General features: G+C 43.5%; 1 long non-coding RNA gene across 4 annotated transcripts; it reads right to left on the bottom strand.

Moving 5' to 3' along the window:
- Positions 1 to 20162: 20162 nt before the first annotated feature.
- LOC122035966 lies at positions 20163 to 22672 on the bottom strand. Of its 4 annotated transcripts, none has more exons than XR_006127294.1 (7): positions 22467 to 22672; positions 22353 to 22402; positions 22026 to 22261; positions 21410 to 21456; positions 20967 to 21137; positions 20690 to 20801; positions 20163 to 20592 (listed from the first exon to the last, which is right to left on the bottom strand). It is a non-coding gene; the product is annotated as an uncharacterized LOC122035966 (long non-coding RNA). The 4 variants fall into 4 exon arrangements; XR_006127292.1 differs by having other exon boundaries at positions 20163 to 20577; XR_006127291.1 differs by having other exon boundaries at positions 20163 to 20801.
- Positions 22673 to 25686: the final 3014 nt, after the last annotated feature.

Raw genomic sequence — 25686 nt, 5'->3', positions numbered from 1 at the left:
TATTTGTGAGTTCACATTGTTTTTGCTTAGCATATATATATATATATATATATATATATATATATATATATGATCATGAAACCAGCGGTGATTTAAAGTTTTCAAAAAGGTTGATGTGGTGGAGATGGCCGAGTGTAATATATAAATAATTAATTAGTTGCAACAAGTTGATTTTAATTGTCTTCCATATAAAAACTTCAGGAGCTTTTGTATGTCTCAATAACTAAACATGAAAGGCGCCTTAAATTTTCACAAAATTAGTTCAACTCAAGTTCAACTTGGCTATTGTGTTTCCCCGATATAAACATAATAAACAAATAATTTCATTATTTACTTAACTGATCTAATATTTATGTTCTATTTTTATCATGCTAATAACCAGAATATTAACATCATAATTTGTGGTAATTTAAGCGCCCAAAGAATAATTCCAAGATATGAAACCGATGTCTAATAGTTTCCTAACGACAAGCAAAAAAAAAGATACATAGGCCCTTTTATGCAAACAAGCAAAGTTACAAAATTCTGAAGGCATAACGTTGCTCGATCGTGTATATTTTCAGTTTTTAGGGGAAAAACAGTCGCCTTGCAAATATAAGTAAACTCTCAATACATTTCATCAAGTACGAACTTCAAAAAAAACAGAGAGCAAAAAATAATAAAAAAAAATTAAAGATGATATCTAGAAGTTCTAAGATTTAATAAATGTCAAAATATATGTAGTTTCATTTCCTATTGTATCGATGACTGTCCACCATGAGATTTTTTTATTATTTATTTTGTGATCGTGAACTTTGATTGGATTTTGTATCAGAATTGAAAGAGCTTCTTGCTTTGTCAATTTAGCTTCGCAACTTCTGGTCAGATGCTTCCTTTATTACCCTGGTCCCCTTATACGATACCTATTATTTGACGAGGTGCCCCTTGCCGGATGAAGGAACAAGATTATAACACATTGAAGCAAGAATTAATAACTTATTGCTCTCGGGGGATAGCTGAATTGGTATCATAATAGTAGACTTGCATAAATCAAAAGAATGTATAGTACATTTGGCTTGCTATATATTTTTAGAATTGCATTTATGAACAGGAATCTTGATCTCTATTCATTCATTGGTTGAGTGAATTAGACCCACTTATAAAATATGTGAGGTCCAATCTATCCAACTAATGAATGAATAGAGCCTCCTTTGATTAAGAGATTCTAGAGCAAAGAATCTGGCCTCTTACACTTATAGCTTTTTCCTTCTTGGAGTAAATCAAGGAAATCCTTGATATACTTTATCAAGCAAGGGTGCAAGCTAAGTTACTTTTAGACTTCTAGTGGCGATGCAATTTAGACAATGGATGATTTTTGACCTGATGTGGTGCAAGTAAACTGAAACTTAAAACATACCTATCTAGCGTGATGTCTTTTTGTGGACTAAGTAATGGCGATGATCACCAATTATTCTCGTTATGTTTCCAAGTGGCGAAAACATAACTCTTTACCTGCTACAACGTGGTCCAAGGTTGGCATTTGAATTTCTTATATGGGCGTAGCCGAGTTAGTATTTGGGTAAGGGGTTGCGTCACAATGAGTCTTGGGTTCGAGATGCGGGGTTTACCCTCCACTTTTTCCGCACCCCATCACCTACGAGGCCTCTCGACTACCGGGTATTATCAATAAAAATAGTGTTGATTCTAAAGCATGAAATTTAGAAATACAAAATCTATAAAACTCACAGTGATCTCCTGTAATAGATTTTGATTTTCACTTTTTATCAGAAAAATGATCACGAACGAATCGGAAAGCTCTTCAAGATTCACAAACTTAATCCCACATAGGTATGTTTTTCTTCATCGATTACTTGCTCACACCCTCTTCCCTTTCAATCCCTTGGACGCCTCTTATATAAAGACAAGCGACAATAATGTCGCTCATAAAGGAAGAAGATGAAGGGTCACTCATAAAGAAGGAAGATGGAGGAGAAGAGACACCCTTTCATCTTCGTAACTCTTATATCTCCTATTCGTCCATGTCAATCCATAAAAGTTAAATAATCACAAAGATCATACAAGTCATATAGACTAATATTATAATCAAGTCACAAAGACCAAATAAGAGCATCCCATCTATGCTTTAGGGAAAATGGTTCGTGCGACAAAAAGCACACTGAGCAATTATTGCTAAGTAGATTGTTACACCTTACATAGCTGCTCTATAGAATGAATCAGAGACATCAATAACTTACCTTTATCCCAGATTAAATTATTTACATAATATGAACATCTCTAATATCTCATAACGACAATTATACCGAGAGTATGTTTAATATCTTTTTTCAATACAATTGATCCTGTCCGAACCAGGGGTCAACGGACGCTGGGCACGTGGCGCTTCCTGCTGGATCCTCGAACGCTCCGGTGAACCTGCAACAAAACCGAGCCGGGAGGGGTGTCCCGGCGACGGCCCTCCGACGCTCAAGTCAGGCGAGGAATAACAAAAAGGTGGCCTCTAGATGAAGATTTTTCATACCTCCGGTGGAGAAATGGAGGCCTTATATAGACCTCTCAAAGAAGCCTGGGCGCGCCAGTCAAAGCAATCACCTGCCTTTGACCATGCCCAGGTATGGGTCTGTCAGAAGGGCCATGCCCAAATATGGATCTGTCAGGAAGACGTCCATGAGACCATACTGCTACTGTATCAACCTTTCCATGATGTGACGGCAAGATCCTCCATCGTGCGATCTTGTGTACGGCCTAATCATTAGACATGCTTCTACTGATATCCCATACCCCGAGCCGAGTGCATAGGCCGCTCGGCCACCTTTGTACCCTCGCCCATATTTAGGCCGAACGGACAATCCGCTCGGCCCTTTGGCCCCTGCCGAGCGGACTCCCGCTCGGCCCTTCGATCCTCCTGCCTTGGCGTCGGAAACCTAAGCCCATGGATGGGTTATCTCTAGCTCCGCTCGGACCCACCCCTCTGCTCGGCTCGGCCATCAACCGCTCAGCCTTTCATCGGTCCTCAAGCTGAGACCCTTCAGGAAGTGGGTCCCCCATTGTTACTGCCGGATCACTTGCCTTCCCTTCAAGTCTAGTCGAAGGAGGCAGTGAGTCCGACTGACTGGACTATATGTGTCCGAGCGGGCTATCGCCGCCTTTCCGTAGCTTATATTCTTCCTTTAGCCGTTCGGCCCTTATGCCGGATTTAGCCGCTCGGCTCTTCGTTTCGGATGCCTTGTTGTTCAACGTGGATGTTTGCTTGTCTAAATCTTCTCGAAAATCGCACAAATCCTTCCCATTAAGTCGCAGCATGCGCGGTATGACGCGCATTAATTGCGCCTAGTGGCAAGGCGCCACGTGGCTCTTCTCGCGGGGCGTCGATGCTCAGTACGATGGGACGCGATTGCTTTGAAATAGACGGTCGGATGATGGCCTCGTCTTTTGTGACCTGCATCCGACGGCGGAGGCTGACCAGCCTCGGCAGTATAAAGCCTCCGTCTCCTCCCTTCGCCGCATGCTTGCTTGCGCTTTGCCTTCTGCTTCGTTCAGTTGCTGCGGCCTCCGGCGATCTAGTGTCTGTTTTTAGGCGGCGATCACCTCATCGGTGATTCTTTCCCCCCGTTTCCTCCCCAGTGAGTCTTCTTCCTTCACTTACTAGGTCTTCCCTGCTCATTTCGCCCCTTTCGTTTCCCTTCCTTCGATTTCTTGCTATTCTTTCGCCTTTCCGAGATGGCAAGTTCCTCCGAACTCGCTGTTAGCGTTCCGGGCCCTTGGTACCTGACCATGGAGAGCCGATTCGATGAGGAGCACACCCAGCGCCTTGTTCGGACATATGGGATTCCTGATGACCATGAAATAATTATAGCCGACCCGACCGACCGGCCATATGACCCGCCGATCAGCTCCATTTGTTTCTTTTTAGACCAATTCCAGGGCGGCCTCAGATTTCCTACCCATCCCTTTATTTTGGAGGTTTGTAACTATTTCCGCATCCCGCTCGGCCAACTTGTGCCGAATTCCTTTAGGCTGCTGAGCGGAGTGGTCGTCCTCTTTAAGCTGCACAGTATTCCTCTTGACCCTAAGATATTCCATTTCTTCTTCTACCCCAAACAATCCGAGCCGGGCACTTTTATCTTCCAAAGTAGAATAGGCTTTAGATTTTTTGATAATATGCCGACCTCCAACAAACACTGGAAGGAGTTTTTCTTCTATATCCGACTTCCCGATCGGCCAGCCTTCCGAACCCAATGGCAGACCGCCGTGCCGACCCAGCCGGAGCTCGGCAAGTTCAGAAGTAATCCAGCCTATCTTCATGCGGCGAACTGGTTGTCCGGTCAGCGATACAAGATCGACCAGTTGCTCCTGAAGGGGGTGCTATATATTTTCGGATTATCTCCCGTTCGGGCAAATCTCCCCTTCCGCATGAGTAAGGACTCTTTACTCTCTTAGTCTTTTTTGTCTAATTGATTTTAATTTCTTTCGCTGCAGCTGATGTCATGTGGCGCTCCAAGGCTACCGCTCATTTGAAATTGAAGTCCGTAGAAATTGAAGAGGCCACCAAAAAAGAGCTCGCCGCGCGGGGCCTTATCCCCAGCCGGCCGGCGGATGCAGGAGAGGGGGGGGCACAATCCGCTCCTGAAACAGAAGCTGCCTCATCCGCTTCAATGGAGGTTGAGGCGGAAATTGATCCTGTTTCCTCGGCCCCTGCCGAGCTGGGCGTTCCGCAGGCCGGGGATCCACCACTGGAGGTTCGGCGAAAACGTCGAAGAGACTCCAGCCTTCCGCAAGAGGGGGAAGCACAAACGCTGCTCGGCGTAACTTCGCCCGACCGCACGCCATCACAGATCGGGACCCCTGTGGCTTCGCCTGCCGCACAGCCCTCTGGCTCTCCTCCCCGAACTCGTCGCCGCTTACGTCGGTTGGGCGAAGCTTCCACCATAGGGGAGTCCTCGCATCAGGCGGCCGCGACTGAAGAAGCGCCGTCCGGCCATCCGACCATCAAGACCACCCTCCGATTCCCCTCGGAGGAATATTTACTGTCCGCCGATCGGCCGTCGAGCCCCATTCACGAAATAACCTTGACGGGTCCGCTCGCCAAGCTTTTTGAGGACGCGCAGATCCAAGTGGCCCTCATGACGCCCAAGCAACTAGGCGACAACAACATGCAGCAGGCTACTCAGGTAAATTCATTTTTCTTCCTGCGCCATGCTACTGGTTTGGTTCTTGACTTCATTATTTTCTTTACAGCGCTGGGCTGAGCAAATCGCCACTAGCCATCGGCTAGCCGAGTTGGAGGGCCTTCTGGAAAAACTCCAAGTGTCGGGAGGTCCCACGGCCGAGCGGGAGAAACAAGCTCTTGAGGCCGAACAGAAGAAGGCTGCCGACCTGGCTACTGAGGTGACTCGGCTAGAGGCCTTGGTGAAGAAACGTGACAAAGATGTGAAGCGCGCCGGTAGCCGGAAGAGGCAGGCGATAGCTGATCTGGACAAAATGAAAGTAGATGTCCGTGCGCTAGATCAGCGATCCAAGGATCTGGAGGCCCAGCTGAACGCCGAACGGGAGGTCCGTTCGGCTGAACGCACAAAGGCTGAAGCGAACTTGAAGGCCCTCCAAGATTCCTTAACTGCTTCCCGAGCGTTGCTCAAGAAATATAAGGAGGGAGATCCGAGTCGCCTAGCCGCAGCGCGCCAGGAATACCTCCGCTCGGAGCGCTTCGGCGAAAAGTTCGGTGGCAACGTCTCCTCAACATTCATCGAGGCGGTCAAGGTCACCACGGCGTACTTTAAGAAGGGGGGGCACCTTCCTGCTGACCTGAGTATTCCCCCTCCTGAACTGGCAGCCATGATTGACGACATCCCGGACACATTTTTTAATTTTGAGGATCCGGAGTGATGCGGGTTATTTCAAGTGCTTTCTGTTTTTCATCCGCTTGGCGGATGTAAAATTTTTGTACGTGCCGTTCGGCATAACTTTCTTCCAATGAAACGATGCCCCTTTGCTTGTCTTCCTACTCATTATTCCTAATATTCTTCCGTTTGCTTAACGTTGCTGCTTAGAGTCAGTCATGCTCTTAAGCGTTCTCCTTCACGCGTCCGATCGGCTTGACATATTGCATAAAGTCCGAGCGGGAAGGCCTACTCGCTCTGCACGCCTCTTGCTCTGAAATTCGCTCGCCCTCGGGGTATTTATAGTCGCCAGGCCGACTCAATTTTTGACGGGGCTTGTCGGTTCGTCCGCTCGGATAATTTATAGACGTCGGCTCGTCTCTCGATTTTTAACGACGGGGCTCGTCGGTTCGTCCGCTCGGATAATTTATAGACGCCGGCTCGTCTCTCGATTTTTATCGACGGGGCTCGTCGGTTCGTCCGCTCGGATGATTTATAGACGCCGGCTCGTCTCTCGATTTTTATCGACGGGGCTCGTCGGCGCGGATATTTATTGCCGGTCGGCGCGGCTCTCGATTTTTATCGACGGGGCTCGTCGGTTCGTCCGCTCGGATGATTTATAGACGCCGGCTCGTCTCTCATCGACGGGGCGGATATTTATAGCCGGTCGGCGCGATTTTATCGACGGGGCTCGTCGGGCGGATATTTATAGCCGGGCCTCGATTTTATCGACGGGCTCATGATATTTATAGTCGCGGCTCTCGATTTTTATCGACGGGGCTCGCGGATATTTATAGCGGTCGGCCTCGATTTTATCGACGGGCTCGTCGGCCTCGATTTTATCGACGGGGCTCGTACGTGGATATTTATAGCCGGTCGGCGGCTTCGATTTTATCGACGGGCTCGCGAATATTTATAGCGGCCTCGATTTTATCGACGGGCTCGTACGGATATTTATAGCCCGGCCTCGATTTTATCGACGGGGCTCGTCGGCGCGAATATTTATAGCCGGTCGGCGCGGCTCTCGATTTTTATCGACGGGGCTCGTCGGTTCGTCCGCTCGGATAATTTATAGACGCCGGCTCGTCTCTCGATTTTTATCGACGGGGCTCGTCGGCGCAGATATTTATAGCCGGTCGGCGCGGCTCTCGATTTTTATCAACGGGGCTCGTCGGTCTCCAAGTGAGACTATATACCCGGCTGACCGGCTTGAGCCTTCGTCGTCGAGCGCTTGCTTCGGATATAATCCTTCCCGAGGCAGTCTCAGCTAAAATGTACCTGGCCGAGCGGCTCAGGCCTTCGCTTCAGGCGATAACCTTCCTCTTTCATCCTAAGCAGCACAGGGTTTTGGTTTCCCATCCTGCCATAATAGTGTGCAGCCCCGGCCGAACAGCTCGGGGTCTTCGATTTCGAATGCTGCTTATCTTCTATACGCAGCCCGGCCGAGCGGCCTGGGGTCTTCGGGTCCGAGCTCCAGGCTCGGATATAAACCTCCCGGCCGAACGGTGAACCGTTCATAGGAGAATGCTCAATGTGTTTTTATCTTTTTGCTTCCTGTATCGCAAGCATATAGGCGACGAAAAAGTATATACATTTATATTTAGCGCACCTCTTACCCAGCGTGAAGAACGTACTCCTGGCCGAACGACTCAGGGTCTGCTTCGTCGAGCATTTTGGCTCAGATAATTTACCTCCGTCCGAACGGTACAGGGCCTTCGATCCTTGATAATAATGCCTTATTTTCGCTCTTTTGACTTGACTTTTCATTTCTGCATTTCAAGTATTCAGTCGAAAAATGAAGTACACAGGGTGATTTACAGTGATACACCTTTCACCCCGCCCGGTAAGGCTGGAGGTGGTTCGCGCTCCATGGTCTATCTAGCTGCCGACCGTCCTCGTCTTCCAAATAATACGCGCCCGAGCGGAGCTTTTCGATGATTTTGAAAGGACCCGCCCATGGAGCTTCAAGCTTGCCGACGTCGCCGACCGGCTTGACTTTCTTCCATACAAGATCGCCGACCTGGAACGATCTGGGAATGACGTGCCGGTTGTAGTTTTGCTTCATCCGCTGACGGTATGCCATCAGCCGAACGGACGCCTTTGCCCTCTCTTCCTCTACCAAGTCCAGCTCCATGTTTCTTAGTTCGGCGTTGTCATCATCGTAGCTCTGGATCCGGGCTGACTCAACTCCGACTTCGACCGGAATGACAGCCTCACCGCCATATACCAAATGGAACGGTGTGACTCCTGTCCCTTCTTTCGGCGTCATTCGGATGGCCCACAAGACGCTCGGCACTTCATCTGGCCAACTCCCTCCCAAATGGTCGAGCCGAGCTCGAAGAATTCGGAGTATCGCTTGACCATTGCTCGAGGATAGGCCACGGACGTGAAATGTTGCTCAATGCCGTAGCTTTTGCACCAATCCTCTAACATCTTCCCCGTGAACTGCCGGTTGTCGGACACTAGTCGGCGAGGGATGCCGAATGGACAAAAGATGTGTTGATGAATTTTAACCATTTGCTCGGTGATCTTTGCCATGGCCCGGCCTCCACCCACTTGGAGAAATAGTCTACCGCCACTAGTAAAAATTTCCTCTGCCCGGTCGCCATCGGAAATGGACCCACAATATCCATTCCCCATTGATCGAACGGACATGAGATGGTTGATGCCTTCATCTCCTCTGCCGGTCGGTGGGAGAAGTTGTGATACTTCTGGCATGAAAGGCATGTAGATACTGTCCGAGCGGCATCTGTTTGTAAAGTTGGCCAAAAGTATCCGGCCAAGAGGATCTTCTTGGCTAACAAGCGTCCGCCCGGATGACCTCCGCATGATCCTTGATGTACTTCCTGGAGGATGTAAGCTGAGTCCTCCGAGCTTACACATTTCAGCAGAGGACGCGAGAAAGCTTTCTTGTAAAGCTGATCTCCGATGAGTGTAAACCGACCGGCTCTTCTTCTGAGGAGCCGGGCTGCATATTCATCGGATGGTGTGGTGCCCGAACGGAGGAAATCTATGATAGGTGTCCTCCAGTCACTTGGAAACGCGAGGCCTTGCATCCGGTCGACATGCGCCACCAGCAGCGTTTTTTCAATTGGTTGTTGAATGGCGACCGGCGTTATTGAGCTCGCGAGTTTTGCTAACTCATCGGCCGCCTGGTTCTCCGTTCGGGGAATCTTCTGAATAAGCACCTCTCGGAAAGTAGCTTTGAGTTTTTCAAAGGCCTCAGCGTAGAGTTTAAGCCGAACACAGTTGATTTCAAAGGTGCCGGAAAGTTGCTGAGCGGCCAACTGTGAATCCGAATGAAGTGTTACCCGACCGGCTCCCACATGCCGTGCTGCCTGCAATCCGGCTATGAGGGCATCATACTCTGCTTCATTGTTAGTAGCTTTGTAATCTAGCCGGACGGATAGGTGCATCTTTTCTTCCTGAGGTGAGAGTAGTAATATTCCGATTCTACTCCCGAGCCGAGTGGAGGATCCATCCACATATATTCTCCACATAGCTTCCGGCTCTGGCCTTTGCACTTCGGTCACAAAATCAGCCAAGGATTGGGCTTTAATCGCCGAGCGGGGCTGATACTGGATGTCAAATTCACTTAATTCGGTAGTCCACTTGATAAGCCGTCCGGACGCTTCTGGATTCAACAGCACTCTTCCGAGTGGACTGTTCGTCCGGACAATGATGGTGTGAGCCAAGAAATACGGTCGAAGGCGCCGAGCGGCTAGAACCAAAGCAAAGGCCAACTTCTCGAGCCCGGTGTAACGAGACTCAGCGTCTTTTAAAATGTGGCTCAGAAAATACACCGGCTGCTCTTCGCCGTTCGCCCTCACAAGTGCTGAGCCTACAGCATGCTCAGTTGACGATAGATACATATAAAGTGACTCACCCCCGCTCGGCTTGGCCAGCACAAGCAGAGAATTTAGATATGTTTTCAACTCTTCAAATGCTCGGTCACACTCTTCATCCCACTGGAACTTAGTAGCCTTGCGCAGGATCTTGAAGAATGGCAGGCTCCGGTCGGCGGTTTTGGAGATGAATCTGGACAATGCAGTTATCCGACCGGTCAACCGTTGTACCTCCCTTGTGTTTCTAGGAGGAAGCATGTTTTGCAGAGCTTTCACCTTGCTGGGGTTGGCTTCAATTCCCCGCTCGGTCACTATATATCCCAAGAAATGCCCTCCTTTTGCTCCGAACAGGCACTTCTGGGGATTCAGCTTGACTCCATATCTGCGCAGCGTTCGGAAGGTTTCTTCCATGTCCTTGAAGAGATCCGCTCGGACGGATTTAATAAGAATGTCGTCTACATAAACTTCCAGATTCCGCCCGATCCGCTCCAATACTTTGTTCATCAAGCGTTGATAGGTGGCCCCGGATTCTTCAATCCGAACGGCATCACGTTATAGCAATAAGTGTCGTCGGCCGTTACGAGTTTACTTTTTCTTGATCTTCCCGGGAGCAGCACTTGATGATATCCTTGGTAGGCGTCCATGCAACTGGCCGTAGAGTCCACCAAAGATCTATCCGGGGGGATAAAAATCTTGGGGCATGCTTTGTTTAAGTCCCGAAGTCGATGCAGACTCTCCACTTGCCGCCGGCTTGAGACCAATACTACGTTGGCCGGCCACCTGAACCGCACCTCAGATGTGGCGGCCTTAAGTTTTTCTACTTCCGCCGGATGATGGCATTTTGCTCAGATCAAATCTCTTTTCCTCGCTTATCGGCCGAGTCCGGACATGCAACTCATGTCGCACAGCTCGGCGAAATTCCGGGCAACTCATGTGTCGACCAGACAAAGACATCATGATTTCGCTGGAGGCATTGGATCAGCTTCTCCTTCTGTTCTTCCTCCAGATCCGAGGCGATAAAAGTCGTGGCCTCCGGTCGGGTCGGATGGATCTGAACTTCCTCCTTTTCATCATAAATTAAAGCGGGAGGTTTCTCGGTTATGGCGTGTACCTCGATTCGGGGCGCCTTCCGAGCGGAGCAAGCTTCTGCTCGGATCATCTCTATATAGCACCGCCGAGCTGCTAGCTGATCTCCACGCACTTCTCCTACTTTATCCTCCACGGGGAACTTTATCTTCTGGTGGAAGGTTGAGACAACCGCTCGGAATTCGCCGAGCGCCGGTCGTCCCAAAATGACGTTGTAGGATGATGGAGAGTCGACCACCACGAAGTTTATTGTCCTGGTCCTCCTGAGCGGCTCCTCTCCCAGCGAGGTGGCTAGCCGGATCTGTCCGACCGGCTGAACTTCGTTGCCCGTAAACCCGTAGAGCGGGGTCGTCATGGGCAGCAGCTCGGCTCGATCAATTTGCAGCTGATCGAACGCCTTCTTGAATATGATGTTGACCGAGCTCCCTGTGTCAACAAATATGCGGTGAATGGTGTAATTCGCTATTACCGCTTTAATGAGCAGCGCGTCGTCGTGGGGCACTTCTACTCCTTCTAAGTCCCCGGGTCCGAAAGTGATTTCCGGTCCACTTGCCCGCTCTTGGCTACAGCCGACCGCGTGGATCTGCAGCTGCCGGACGCCCGCCTTTCTTGCTCGGTTGGAGTCTCCTCCAGTCGGCCCGCCAGCAATAACGTTGATCTCGCCCCGGGAAGTATTGCTCCTGTTTTCCTCCTCCCGAGTGGACGGTCGGGACCGTTCCCTGGACGCCCGGCGATTCTCCTGTCTTGGGGATCGGTGCCGATCGGGCGTCTGGTGATGTCGCCTCTCGGTGCGGGTCCGGTCAGCTTCATAGGTCCTTTGTCTTCTGTCGATGGGAGGAGACCGTCGTTCGACTTTCCTGGGAACGGGATTAGTCACGAAGGGAAGACTTCGACAATTCCTCGTGTTGTGCGTATCTGACTGGTGGAAGGAGCAGAACATAGGGGTCCACCTCTTCTTTGGCTTGGGCCGAGCGGCAGCCACTTCTTGTACGTGCGATCTGGCGTGGGGGGATCGAATTACCTCGGCTCTCGGTCCTCTGGGTGGCTGCTGAGCGGCGTGCTGTTTTCGCTCGGCATGAACAGGTGCACGCTCGGTTGGAGTTTCCTTTTTCCAAGCGGCTTGCGCTTCTTCCACATTTATGTATTCGTTGGCCCGATGCAGCATGTGATCATAATCTCGGGGCGGCTTTCGGATGAGCGACCGGAAGAAGTCCCCATCTACAAGGCCTTGTGTGAAGGCGTTCATCATCGTCTCCGATGTGGCCGTTGGGATGTCCATCGCCACTTGGTTGAACCGTTGGATGTAAGCTCGAAGCGATTCTTTTGGCTCTTGCTTGATGGCGAATAAGCTTACACTTGTCTTCTGATAACGCCGACTGCTAGCAAAGTGGTGGAGGAAGGCCGTTCGGAAGTCCTTGAAGCTTGTGATGGATCCGTCCGGCAGCCTCCGGAACCATCGTTGAGCCGATCCCGAGAGAGTGGTAAGAAAGACGCGACACTTCACTCCATCGGTGTATTGGTGGAGCGTGGCTGTGTTATCAAACTTACCCAGGTGATCATCCAGGTCCGTTGTTCCATTGTACTCGTCGATCGTCGGAGGCACGTAGTGCTTGGGCAGAGGGTCTCGCAGAATGACCTCCGAAAATTGGCGATTGGTCCGCTCGGGAGATGAGTCCACCCGGGGGGCTTTCCCTTTTCTGTCGTCTCGCCTAGGCATTTCGTCTGAAGAAGAGTCTCTATCTCTCCGAGCTGGTACGGCTTCAGGGGTGCGAAATAAGGCCCGGTGGAATGCGACAGTGGCTGGAGGTGCTTCCGCTCGGCCACCCGACGCAGATGTTGCTTGTTGCTCCGGCCGTTCGGCCGCTGCTTTCTGTTTTTGTTCAACAAGTTTGGCGGCCCTTATCTCGACCAGAGCGTCGAGTTCTTCCCTCGAAAGCGTCACCGTGTGTTGTCGTCCAGCCTCGTCCATTGTTTCCGATCGGATGCAGGAGCGTTCCCACAGACGGCGCCAATTTGATCCTGTCCGAACCAGGAGTCAACGGACGCTGGGCACGTGGCGCTTCCTGCTGGATCCTCGAACGCTCCGGTGAACCTGCAACAAAACCGAGCCGGGAGGGGTGTCCCGGCGACGGCCCTCCGACGCTCAAGTCAGGCGAGGAATAACAAAAAGGTGGCCTCTAGATGAAGATTTTTCATACCTCCGGTGGAGAAATGGAGGCCTTATATAGACCTCTCAAAGAAGCCTGGGCGCGCCAGTCAAAGCAATCATCTGCCTTTGACCATGCCCAGGTATGGGTCTGTCAGAAGGGTCATGCCCAAATATGGATCTGTCAGGAAGACGTCCATGAGACCATACTGCTACTGTATCAACCTTTCCATGATGTGACGGCAAGATCCTCCATCGTGCGATCTTGTGTACGGCCTAATCATTAGACATGCTTCTACTGATATCCCATACCCCGAGCCGAGTGCATAGGCCGCTCGGCCACCTTTGTACCCTCGCCCATATTTAGGCCGAACGGACAATCCGCTCGGCCCTTTGGCCCCTGCCGAGCGGACTCCCGCTCGGCCCTTCGATCCTCCTGCCTTGGCGTCGGAAACCTGAGCCCATGGATGGGTTATCTCTAGCTCCGCTCGGACCCACCCCTCTGCTCGGCTCGGCCATCAACCGCTCAGCCTTTCATCGGTCCTCAAGCTGAGACCCTTCAGGAAGTGGGTCCCCCATTGTTACTGCCGGATCAACAATTATTCACAATCACATTTTAAATACTCAATAAAAAATATAATTGATCGACCAGTGCATAAATGTCAAAGATGTAAATATTTCTTAATCTTCCTTCTTAACTCAAATTTATTCATTCTAATCAGTTGTTTTCCTAGTTATGTTTCATAGATCGAATCATCCATAGTCATAGGATACATGCTAAAGTAACAGACGCCGATTAAAATTTCAAGTAGACAGCTAAATAGTCACTTAAGGTAAAATTAAAATTAACTTATAATCTCAAAGGACTCACATAGTAAAGAAATAGGGATCCATTCTCCTACTACATTTATTGTCGCTATGACATATGTGGTATGAATCACATGCTATAATGTTATTCTCTTTTTCCAATAAAGAGCGCATGTTTTTCTCAAAATTTAACATTGTACAAATTTTGCTCTAGACATACCTAATGTCTAATCCTGAATTCAATTTATGAATTTGAATATAACCTTTAACATGTTCAGTAAATGATGGATTTATTTACTTCGATCATAATCAATACCCAAATGATGTCATCTTGATACAACAATCAAGGCGACCTTAACTTACATGGATATCTCTATTTAAAGCTACATAAGCTGCCCTATAAGTAATGATCTTACCTCTATTCATACTAAATAAATAAAGATGATTATCCATATGAGTAGACCAATTTCAATATATCAACATGTTCACCGAGACTTTAATTAAAATGTAACAAAAACATATACACTGATAAATCATGATATTTCATATATTTGATTATCTTTATAAAATGTTACATTCTACGAAGTCCCAAAGACTTCACATTACCAAAAAATAAATTTTTAGTCAATGACTTAGCAAAAGGATCTACAAGCATAGCACATGTAGGGATATACTCAAGAATTATTTTCTTCTTATCAACAATATCTCTTACAAAATTATATTTAATTTCTATATGCTTACTTTTGCTATGATATTTGGGATCGTTCAAAAAAACTATAGCAGTTTAATTGTCACAGTACACTATAACAGGACTCCCACCATCCTCAGTAATTTTTAAATGCTTCAGGAACCTTTTCAATCAGACAGATTGTTGCACAATTGATGTGTAAGTTACATACTCAGTTTCCATTATCAACAGCTATACGCAAGCCTGTTTTTTGTTGTTCCATGATATGATGCCACCATTCGGCAATAAGGTATAGTCAGATGTAAATTTTCTGCCATCAAGGTATCCTGCCCAATCTACCTCTGTGTAGCCCCTCAAATATTATATCAGATCCTTAGAAACATATACAATAATACGTTGTCCCTTTAAGGTATCTGAATATCTTCTTCACTACTTTCTAGTATCTCGATCCTGGGTTTGACTAGAAATGGCTAAGCCGATAGCATAGTTAATATCAGGATGTGTATACAATATAATGTATATCAAACTACCAATGTCCCCGCATATGGTTTCTTCTTCATTTCGACTATTTCCTCAAAAATCTTAGAATACATACTTTTGCTTAGAACAATACCTTTCACTACATGTGTTTGTTTTATGTTACAATCTGACATACTGAAGTGTTGTAGCATATTAGTGATATAAGTCTCTTAAGACAAACCCAAAAATCTTTTTGATCGACCTATAATGATCTTCACTTCTACGATGTACTCAGCTTCTCTCATATCTATTATGTCAAATTGTAATAAAAGTCATGTTTTGACTTCTATCATAAACTTTTTGTCATTTCCAGCTATTAGCATATCATCAACATATACTGATAAGATAACTAACTTCTCTTTTTCTTTTCTTAGATAAGCATAATGATTCTCATTGATTATTTCAAAATCATAAAATAAAATACTTTATTAAATCTTATGTTTTATTGTCTTGACGCTTACTTTAAGTCATATATAGACTTTTTAAGTCTAATATTTTATCCTCTTGACCTTCAACAATGTAATATTCTGGATGTGCTATATTGACTTCTTCGTCAAGATTATCATTAAGGAAAATCATTTTTACATCCATATAATGTAATTCCAAGTCAAAATATGTTACTATATCTAATATGATACGAATTGACACAAACTTCATAACAGGAGAAAATGTCTCTTCAACATCAATACCCTTTATTTGGGTATATCCTTTTGTAACTAAACGAGCTTTGTATCGATTAATCGATTCATCTGTTTTCCTCTTAATTCTCATCTGCTTTCCTCTTAATTCTTAATGGCCCTTCAGCCCGAAGGAAGATCAATTAAATCTCAAACTTGATTTTTTTCTCATCAACTCTATTTCCTCATCTATTATAATTTTCCATTTTTTTTTTCTAATTGAACATCTCAATGCTTCCTCAACCGTTCAAGGTTCCTCATCGTCAACTGGGAGTATTATTAATGCATCATTCTCAATGTCAAACCTTCTCCGAGGAATAATCTTACAACTACTTTGTAGGTCAACATGTTGAGAAATCATCTTATTAATCAACAAATCGCTCTCACTAGAATGATTAGATTCGGGCATCTCTCGTGATACCTGATTTGTTGATAAAGGAACATTATCCTTCTCCTCTATTACAAATAGAGGAATTTTCTAATCAACTTCACCTTTTGTTAGGAATTGAGTTTCGAGAAAAGTAGAATCTCTTAACTTTATTTATGGTTTCATCTTGTTGCTTACCGATGAAAATATAAACCTTAAAAGTATCAAAATACCTTACAAAGATACACTTTTTACCCCTGGGTCCTAATTTTCTATATTTGTAGATCTTATCATGAATATAAGCAGCTGACCCCAAGGTCTCATATTGCTCAAATTTGATTTTTTGTTTATCCAATGTTCATATGGAGTAGATGGAACAGATTTAGACACTCAATTAAGTATATAGGTTGCAGCTAATAACGCCTATCCCTAATAGGAAATTAGTAAATTAACTTGAGTCATCATAGACCTAACCATATCTAGAATAGTTCAATTTCTTATTTCAGCAACCACATTTTGCTGTGGAATTCTAAGGATTGTCCGTTGTCTAATAATCTATTTATTGTTACATATTATCTTGAACTGATAAGACAAATATTCTTTTCCACGGTCAGTGTATAAGGCCTTAAATTTACGTTCTAATTGATTCTTAATTTCATTCAAATAACGATTGAAGTAATTTAATGGTTGAGATTTATGAAAAATCAAATACACATGATCAAAACGTGTGAAGTCATCAATAAATGTCATGAAATAAGAACTCTCATGTCTAGCCTTCACATTCATTGGACTATAAATATCTGAATGAATTAATTGCAATAGTAATCTAGCTCTAATAGTTTTATCAAATAGTTTCCTAGTTATTTTTCCAAGTAAGACAATGCTCACATACAAATAAGCTAACCTTAGCATGAGAGTGTTAGGACCAAAAGATTTTAGAAATCTTCACAATGGTATGATATTGTCCACTTTGGACTCAAGCCCTCATGGTTTTGCTCTTGGACTCTACCCAAAATGTTTCATACCAATGAAGATATCTTTTTCTTATAAACTCATGATCTTTTCGATGTGTTTTCAATGTGGGACTATGTTTACAATCTTGCAACCCCAACAATTCCCTCCTCAAACAAAGGACCACAAGACCCCCCCCCCTCAAGTATCAAGTCACTCTTGACCTACTCAGGGCCTCCCCTCGAGTATCGGATTACTCTTGACTTGCTCAAGGTCTCCCTTCAAACATCAGGTCACTAACTTGCTCAGAGCCTCCCTTATTTCGTTCAAGGTTTCACCCACATGGTTTGATCTTGGATCATGGTTCTGGCTCGTGCTTCTTCCGGCGGTTAGTTTGGTGAAGAGCGACTTCGCTCTGATACCAATTGTTAAGACCAAAAGATTCCAGATATCTCTATAATGATATGATATTGTCCACTTTAGGGCTAAGCTTTCATGGTTTTGCTATTGGGCTCTATCCAAAAGACCTCATATCAATGAAGATATCTTTTTCTTATAAATCCATGATCTTTCTCATGTGTTTTCAATGTAGGACTATATTTACAACCTTACAACCTCAACAAAGAGTCAAGCAAGTCCTCTTTAGCTAATCTATTCATTCGATCTTGTCCTATATATCCTAGTCTAGCATGCCAAATTTCATCATTTATATCAGCATCGTTAATAAAAGCAATGTTTGAAAAAACAACCATTATTGCCATAATTAATATTTAGTTATATATCAAAAACCATGAAATCATTAGATACATAACCATATCCAATTAATACAGAGTTAATACTTAGTTTTATACAATGACTGTAAAAGTGTATATAATAACCCAAATCAAGAAGACTAGTTACAGAAACTATATTTCGTTGAATCTCAGGAGCATATAGGGCATCATGTAGAAATAAGGCACATCCACCATGAAGGTTGATTCATCTGCTATCATTGCATTGTTTCCTATATATATCCATTTATTGTCAGTTGGTACCCGACGGTACTCCACGTATGTAGCTCAATCACGAACTACATGGTTCATTGCTCCTGAATCTATAATCCACAAAAGATAAGAATCAGCTAACAACACTATACTGACAACATAATGCTCATGAATTGAAGATTCATTTGGGTGCTTCTTGCAGCTGTCAAACTTAATTGTCAGTTGACTAAGCTTGTTTAAACTTACTCCATTATACTTTTCTTTTAGGGCAACCCAGACATTATGAGCCGATGGATATGACTCATATTCATAAAACATGTCATCTACCATTGAATTAATCAATATACCCTTGGTAGTAGAGTCCTTTTTCTTCCATACCTTATAGGCATCAAGATCATGTTTATACTATGCTGTAAAACCATAAGCAGGCTCTACTATAAACTGATTTACAGCTTTTAGAATTTCTTATTCCTCAATAATATATTATATCTTGAGATGTCAAATTTTGTAGTTATCCTCATATAATTTAACTTCTCTATTGAGTTCATCTATGATATTCTTGGTAGCCATAATCTATCCTAAATAAACATATTATGTAGTTATTCAATCTAATTCATATATATATAATTTATTATTGACTCAATATAAACTTGAGTTGGTTAACAAAATAAAGTGGTAACTATATTTTTACTCATGATCCAATCTAATCAACATTAATCAATTCTATTACACACCCCATCAAATGAACTAATTATTACGTGATCTATGAACAAATTATTAAATGAACTAATCATTAAATAAACTAATCATTTGAATTAATTATTTAATTAAACATAAACTAATCATTTAATTAAATATAAACTAATCATTTGTAGTTTTGTTAACATATAACATAACTTTTTATAAAGTAAGCTAATACTGTTCGTACATAATGACAGTAATAATAATAGAACTCTAAAAATATAGATAAGTTAACATCACTCCCACTAAGATAAATACTAGTGCAGTGGTTAACACAATCTCGTTCAACTTGAACTCAATTAGGGCAATCTTAGGTAAATCAATTTCAGGATTCTCCATTGGATCTATATTCAGATCTTCCTCTGAATCCTCCTGAGGCACACGATCAAGTAACTGTATGCACAATTTTGCATAAGTTATGCACCTTTTATAGCACCCTCATACATGGTGTGCAATCTCCTTAGGATGTGCCGACAATGAACGAATCAAAGCTCAGATCCTATAATTATCCAGGATTGGAAATTCTTTCTGCTTGAATTTCCAGAATAATTAATCGAGTCATCCAATATGTCCCCTGACACCATAAATTGGGCCATACTCTATCTCATGAATAGCCTCCATTAGCTTATTCCGTCGCACATGGTGACAAGTCATCGTGTATATTATCCGAGACATCTAGAATTGAAATTAATAGTATCAGTACAAAACTGACAAACCAGTAAAAAACCAATTAATTTCAATTCACACATCTACATAGAATCAATACACAAAATATATAAGCAAATAAGAAAAATAAATTTTCTTTAGTTAAGGAGATTGACACATTAGACCGGTTGATTGGGAACCAGATCATGAGTTTAGTTCAATCCATTGTCCTCGTTAGAACTAATCTAATTGGACAAGGATATCTTATACCTATGTATTATTATTATTTAATCTAAGTTCGTTTAATTAATTCTGACCCATTAGTCAATCTAAACCATTTAATAAATAATGGGCTAATTTAATCAAATCAAACAAATCTAGCTTATTTGATTTAAATCAGGCTCATTTAATTAAATTAGATTTATTAGAACAAATCAGATCTATTTGATCAAATCTAACCTAATCGATCAAATCTGGCTCAATAGATCATTTGATCAAATCTGGAAAAATCCAACCCAATAAATCAAATTGACCCAATTTTGATTAGTCCGAACTCATTGGATTAAACTATCCCAATTAGATTTAATCCAGACTCATTGAATCAAACTCTGATTTTGTTAAATAAATTAATGATTTGAACTCGAGTTGAGCTTGATTGGGTCAATCTGATGAGGTTAAATTAACTAATGGTTTATACCAAACCCGGCTCGATTCAGGTGAACCGAACTCATTCTGTTACGTTTTAATTAATCAAACACAGAATTGATTAATGATGCAAGAAAAGATTTTTTTATTTAAATCAACCTTTTTCTCATCTTCCTCTTCATGATTTCATTGTCGTGCATTCTTTGCCGTGACAACGCGGCTGCCACGACTGTCGACCGACGGCCTTTCGACGTGGTCGTCGACGCTCTCTGGCCATGGATGCCGATCGCCAGCCACCCGACATGGTCACCTATGTTCGAAACACGCGCAACGATGTTCGAAACACGTGCAACTACGAGATGCAGCTGTGACCTTAAACATATTAGCATACTCTATAAAATGAAAGTCGACACAATCAGGATATATACAGTCTTGTTTCTTAGTTCTGAAGCCATTTTCCCCTGAAGACTACTGCAACACGTTCCAATGCTTTAAATGGTCAAACTTGGAAGATAGTCGTCAAATGGGTGCCTAATGGGTGCACTATATCATCCAAAGCACCTCCATTTTTTGCTTTTGGCAGCAACAACCTGGAAGGAGAAAGCTACGAGGCGAAAAACTATATGGATAATTGTCAATAGAATATATGCTTCTGCATAGGAAAAATGTCGTGGAATATGAAAGAAGAGATAAAAACATAATTGGAACATTCATACATGCTAAACATTATGGGTTGATTTGCTGAGACATCCATAATTTGCGGCTAGGCCCATTTGGTTTGGATGTAAAGATAAGTCGCTCATTGCTTCTCGAATTCAAGTAGTCAACCTGAGTTCAATGAATATGATGCAAAGTTTCAACGGAAAGCCTTGAGAAAAATGATTTATAGTGGAGTAGCATAGTGATGACATGCTTCCATGCGACTCCGGTATCATATGAAAAATAAATTCACACAAATTGAGAAGAGAAGTTATTGATATTTAAGTTACTGACCTGATCTGGATCAAAAATCAAAAGACAAAACACGTCAACTGGGCCTTCAGATGGATCGAGTTCTATCTCTTCACCAGGGTCATTGATAGCAATAGTTGGAAAACTAGGAGTAGGGGCTAAGTACTGTAATTGTGATTTCGGAGAACTTGCAAACCATGCTTTCTCCCTTTTCTGCATAAAAAAATTTATAGTTAAAACCATAGCAAAAGATCAGCTAGACTAATAGATGCTAGAAAGATATTATTGATTGCGGTCAGCTGGCGAGATAAATTATCAAAATGCATTCTGCTTTATGCCAATGCCAAGGCTGAGGCAACCACATCAGATTCTTGAAACAAACGAGTCCAAAAAGTAGAAAACTTATCAACAAGCATGAAAAAGGAAATATTAGTTAGAGTATGATTTTTCTATAGACAGGGAATCAAAATTTATGTGCATGCTACCTGGGCAATTATAACAGTCCAAATTCTGAAGATTCAGACAATCAGCACTGTGAAGGTAAGGAAATGAGCAAAATCAGTTTCAACATTTCTTTCTATAAAAAAGCAAGAACAAACTAATTCATTAAACCATCTAACAATGCACGACACTGGATTTCATCTAGAATCATCATCCCCTCCCCTCTACTCTAGGAACACCTAACAACAATATGAGCTTGTTAATTCCTCTCCTTTAACATGACACCAACTAAGAATTATACCCACCCCAAACTCCCAAATACCATCAATTCGATACAATGCTTGGAATGATGGCACATCTCGCCTTCTCAAGCATTTTACAGACACCAAAAAGTCTGAAACAACAATAATAGAAGAGTAGAAATTATGCTAGTGGCCTTCCAAAGAATACTTTATTGATAAATCATTTATGTACCTTTTCTTAGGTACTCTAACCCTAGTAAAGACCTGATACAATCACATGCTAATAATGAAAACCAAACAAATCCAGTAAAAGTGAACTTCCATCTCTTAGGCAATCCATAATTTGCTATACCTCAGATGTAACAAAGATCATAAATATTGAACTTACAGCACTGAGGAAATTTAGAGTTGGTCATACCTTATATGTAACTAAATCGCATTATGCGGAATGATGGCCCTAATCGCATTATGCCCCGAACGATTTACCTCTCCGAAATGGCAATGCTGAATCTCCTGAATCTGTTCAATCAACGAAAGCAAGCACAAAGAACGAGTACATACAATTCTTCCAAAAACTCCTAATACGTGTAAGTTACCTTGGCGCTGCGGAGATCGGTACTTATGTGAACCATATCCGTACCCTCCTGAAATCATCTAGAGACAGCAAAATCAATCAACAACTTCCGCCCAAACTATTGGCTGATGAAATTGAGACAAGAAGGATGCGCAATAGTACGGGTCATACCGGAAGACCGCAGTTCGATTGGAAGGTCTTCCATTGGAACCGATTGTCGCCTGTCAATCAATTGTTGAATCAGGATCAAGATCACGGGGAGAGAGAGAGAGAGGCGTCCCTTACCAGTTGGAAGAAGGCGGAATGCTTGAGATGGGCATTGGAGTCCAAGGATATTAGGAGGAGGGGCTTCCACGACGCCATTCCCCGAAAGCAAGAAGAAAAGCAACTGCCGTGCCGTGCCGTGCTTCTTTCTCTTCGATTATTTGCACAAGGAGAGAGCACACTCTCCGTGTGCTCCTCTTAGCGACCTATCTCGCTTCTCTCGTCACGCTCTCGTGGGGAACGACGGTTCAATCCTGTTTCAACCACTCGAAACCTTCGTTTACTTTCTTTTCCTTTTTTTTTTTTTTTTTTTTTTGTCAGATTTTCTGACCTGCACCCTTAAGTTTGACAGAATTCTCAAACAACGCCAACATAGGCATTTCCCATGCAAAAAATTTAGAGAGGTTTGTGAAACTAAAAAATTTAATAAAAAAATTTGAACTATTATAGATACCATACTAGGTTGGAGGTTTTTAATTTAAAAATAATAATGAAAACTTAAATTTATTTTTTCCTATTGAAATTAATGATATGAGTGAGACTAGAAATTAATTAACAATAAGTGTTGAGTGTTGAGGTTTGTAGGGAGCGGTTTTTTTTTTTTTAATCATGGAGACAGTAATAAGTTTTTAAAACTAATACATATTTTTTTCATCAACTAGTTTTTTGAACTAATTAATTCTCGATATGATTGGATCAATAGCGTATCCAGAATTTTCAATTAGAGGAGACAAATTCAATAAATTAAAAAAAATAATACAACATAAAATATTTAGCAGTGATTCATCAATCTCCAGAGCTCAAAGTCAAAGAATCATTTGTGATATCATTTCCTCGTAATATTTAATATTCTTACATATGAGATATCCATTTTGATTTAAATAATAATCCTAACTAACAATCTAATAAAATAAAATTTATACTTTACAACTCTCCTTCAATTAATAAAATATGAAAGAAGAAATAACCAATTTACTCCTTTTGTTATTGTTATTGGAAAAAAGGGGAAAAAGTTATTTATAAAGGGTTGTTTGCCGGAAAAAAATAAAAGATTGTTGCTCACTAATCAGTCGTATGATACTCGCCAATCAATCGTATGATATGTTGGAGCTCCGGAGGGTCTTAGGTTGATCGTCGAGTCCCTTTTGCATGAGGGAAACATGTAGGTGGCAGTCAGCCCCTGAGCGGGCTCCTCTGGGCGACGAGCGGAAGCCGAAGTAGGAATAGTCACTGAAGGACAGGGCGAGGGAGTTGGTGAGGTAGGAGGTAGCACCGACCCCACGCTGCTTGGCAAAGGCAGAGCGATCAACCCTAGTGCAACTTGGGTCGCGGGGAGGTCCGTTGGGAGCAGGCTGGGTGTGTTGATGGTGACTTTCTTCTTCTTCTTCTTCCAAACCCTAGGCTCCTCTTTAGAAGGTGAGGAGGCAGGAGCATTGCCTTGCGTGGCTATACCACTGGGTGTAATATTCCGGTTCTAAGATTCTGATTAAGTATGGCTTAAAAGGTTAGATTGTGCTATCCATATCACCAAGGTTCATCTTCCTTTTCAGAAGTTCAAACTTAAGAACTCCAAAGTTAAGCGTGCTTGACTTGGAGAAATCTGAGGATGAGTGACCTCTTGGGAAGTTTTCCAGGATGAGTGAGAGTGAGGACAAAAACATGCTGAAAGGACTTCCGGTGGTCTGTGGAACTAGTCGTCAACCCGATGGGCAATTCTAGTGGCGTTCCCGGTTCGGTCGGATGGGGCCCGCCAGGGTCGGGCCTTTATAGATGGTATCAGAGCAACCTTGCGACCGTGAATGTGCCTGTGGCAGGAGCACCGAGGGCACCACCTAGCGAGGGAGATTCTGGGATTTGTTTATGGTGCGATTCGTGGTTACACAACGAGGACGTTGTTTCTTTAAGTGAGGGTGATTGTAATACCCCGTTTCTAAGATTCTGGTTAAGTATAGCTTAAAAGGTTATATGGTATTATCCATATCACCAAGGTGTACCTTCCTTTTCGGAAGTCCAAACGTAAGAACTCCAAAGTTAAGCATGCTTAACTTGGAGAAATCTGAGGATGGGTGACCTCCTGGGAAGTTTTCCAGGATGCGTGCGAGTGAGGACAAAAGCATGCTGAAAGGACTTCCGGTGCTCTGATACCATATGTTGCGCCCAAAGGATGTCCACATATCTCCACAATAACATGATATTGTCCACTTTGGGCCTAGACCCTCATGGCTTTGCTCTTGGGCTCTACCCAAAAGACCTCATGTCAATGGAGATATCTTGCATCCTTTTAATCCCATGATCTTTACTAAATCTTTCCAATGTGAGACTTTGATTGAACCCCAACAATCCTTCCCTCAAACGAAGGACCACAATTACTCTCATGGTCCGGGCCTCCCCGCAAGCATCTGGTCACTCTGACCTGCTCTGGGCCTCCCCGCAAGCATCTGCACCCGATCACATTGACCTACTCCAAGCCTCCCCGCGAGCATTCGGCCACCTTGACCTGCTTCGGGCCTCACTGCGAGCATCCGGTCATCCTGACCTACTCGCCTCCCCCGCGAGTATCTAGTCACCTTGACCTGCTCCAGGCCTCCCGTAAGCATCCAGTCATCCTGACCTGCTCCAAGCCTCCCCGGAGTAGGTCAGGGTGATCGGATGTTCGTGGGAGGCCTCTAGCAGGTCAGGGTGATCGGATACTTGTGTGGAAGCAAGCAGGTCAGGATGACCAGATGCTCGGATATGGCCACGCAGTCGACGATGGCATAGGATCGAGTACAGAACCTAATGGTTGGAGGTTGGTGGTATGTGGTCGGCGGTCGGTAATGGAGATGATCAACCAATGGTTGGGTAACGATTAATTATTACTTAAACCATTTTGATTATGATGGATAATAGTTTAATAGTTGAGACATGGAACTTATCCAATAATTAATAAATTTGAAGGTTTAATTGGTATTAAATTTATGTCATTGAATGGATTAATTAATCTAGTGACTTCCAATTAATTGATTAATGAATAGTTAATTTCATAACTATTATTAGTCAAAGTTGCTATCGGTTTATGAGGAAGCTATGGTTGATGAATACTTGTAGGCACCATGTGAAATTGAATAGTAAATGAAGTTAATTGATTAGGTATTCATAATTAATTTAGATAAATTAATTAGATGACCGAGAGTTAGATAGTAAAGAACTAATATAATCAATAGGTTGATTAAATGATTTATAGATCCTTAGATCGGTTTCG

The sequence above is a fragment of the Zingiber officinale genome, unplaced genomic scaffold (assembly GCF_018446385.1).
Source record: "Zingiber officinale cultivar Zhangliang unplaced genomic scaffold, Zo_v1.1 ctg127, whole genome shotgun sequence".
Taxonomy (NCBI): domain Eukaryota; kingdom Viridiplantae; phylum Streptophyta; class Magnoliopsida; order Zingiberales; family Zingiberaceae; genus Zingiber; species Zingiber officinale.
This window is presented reverse-complemented; position numbering and strand designations above follow the sequence as displayed.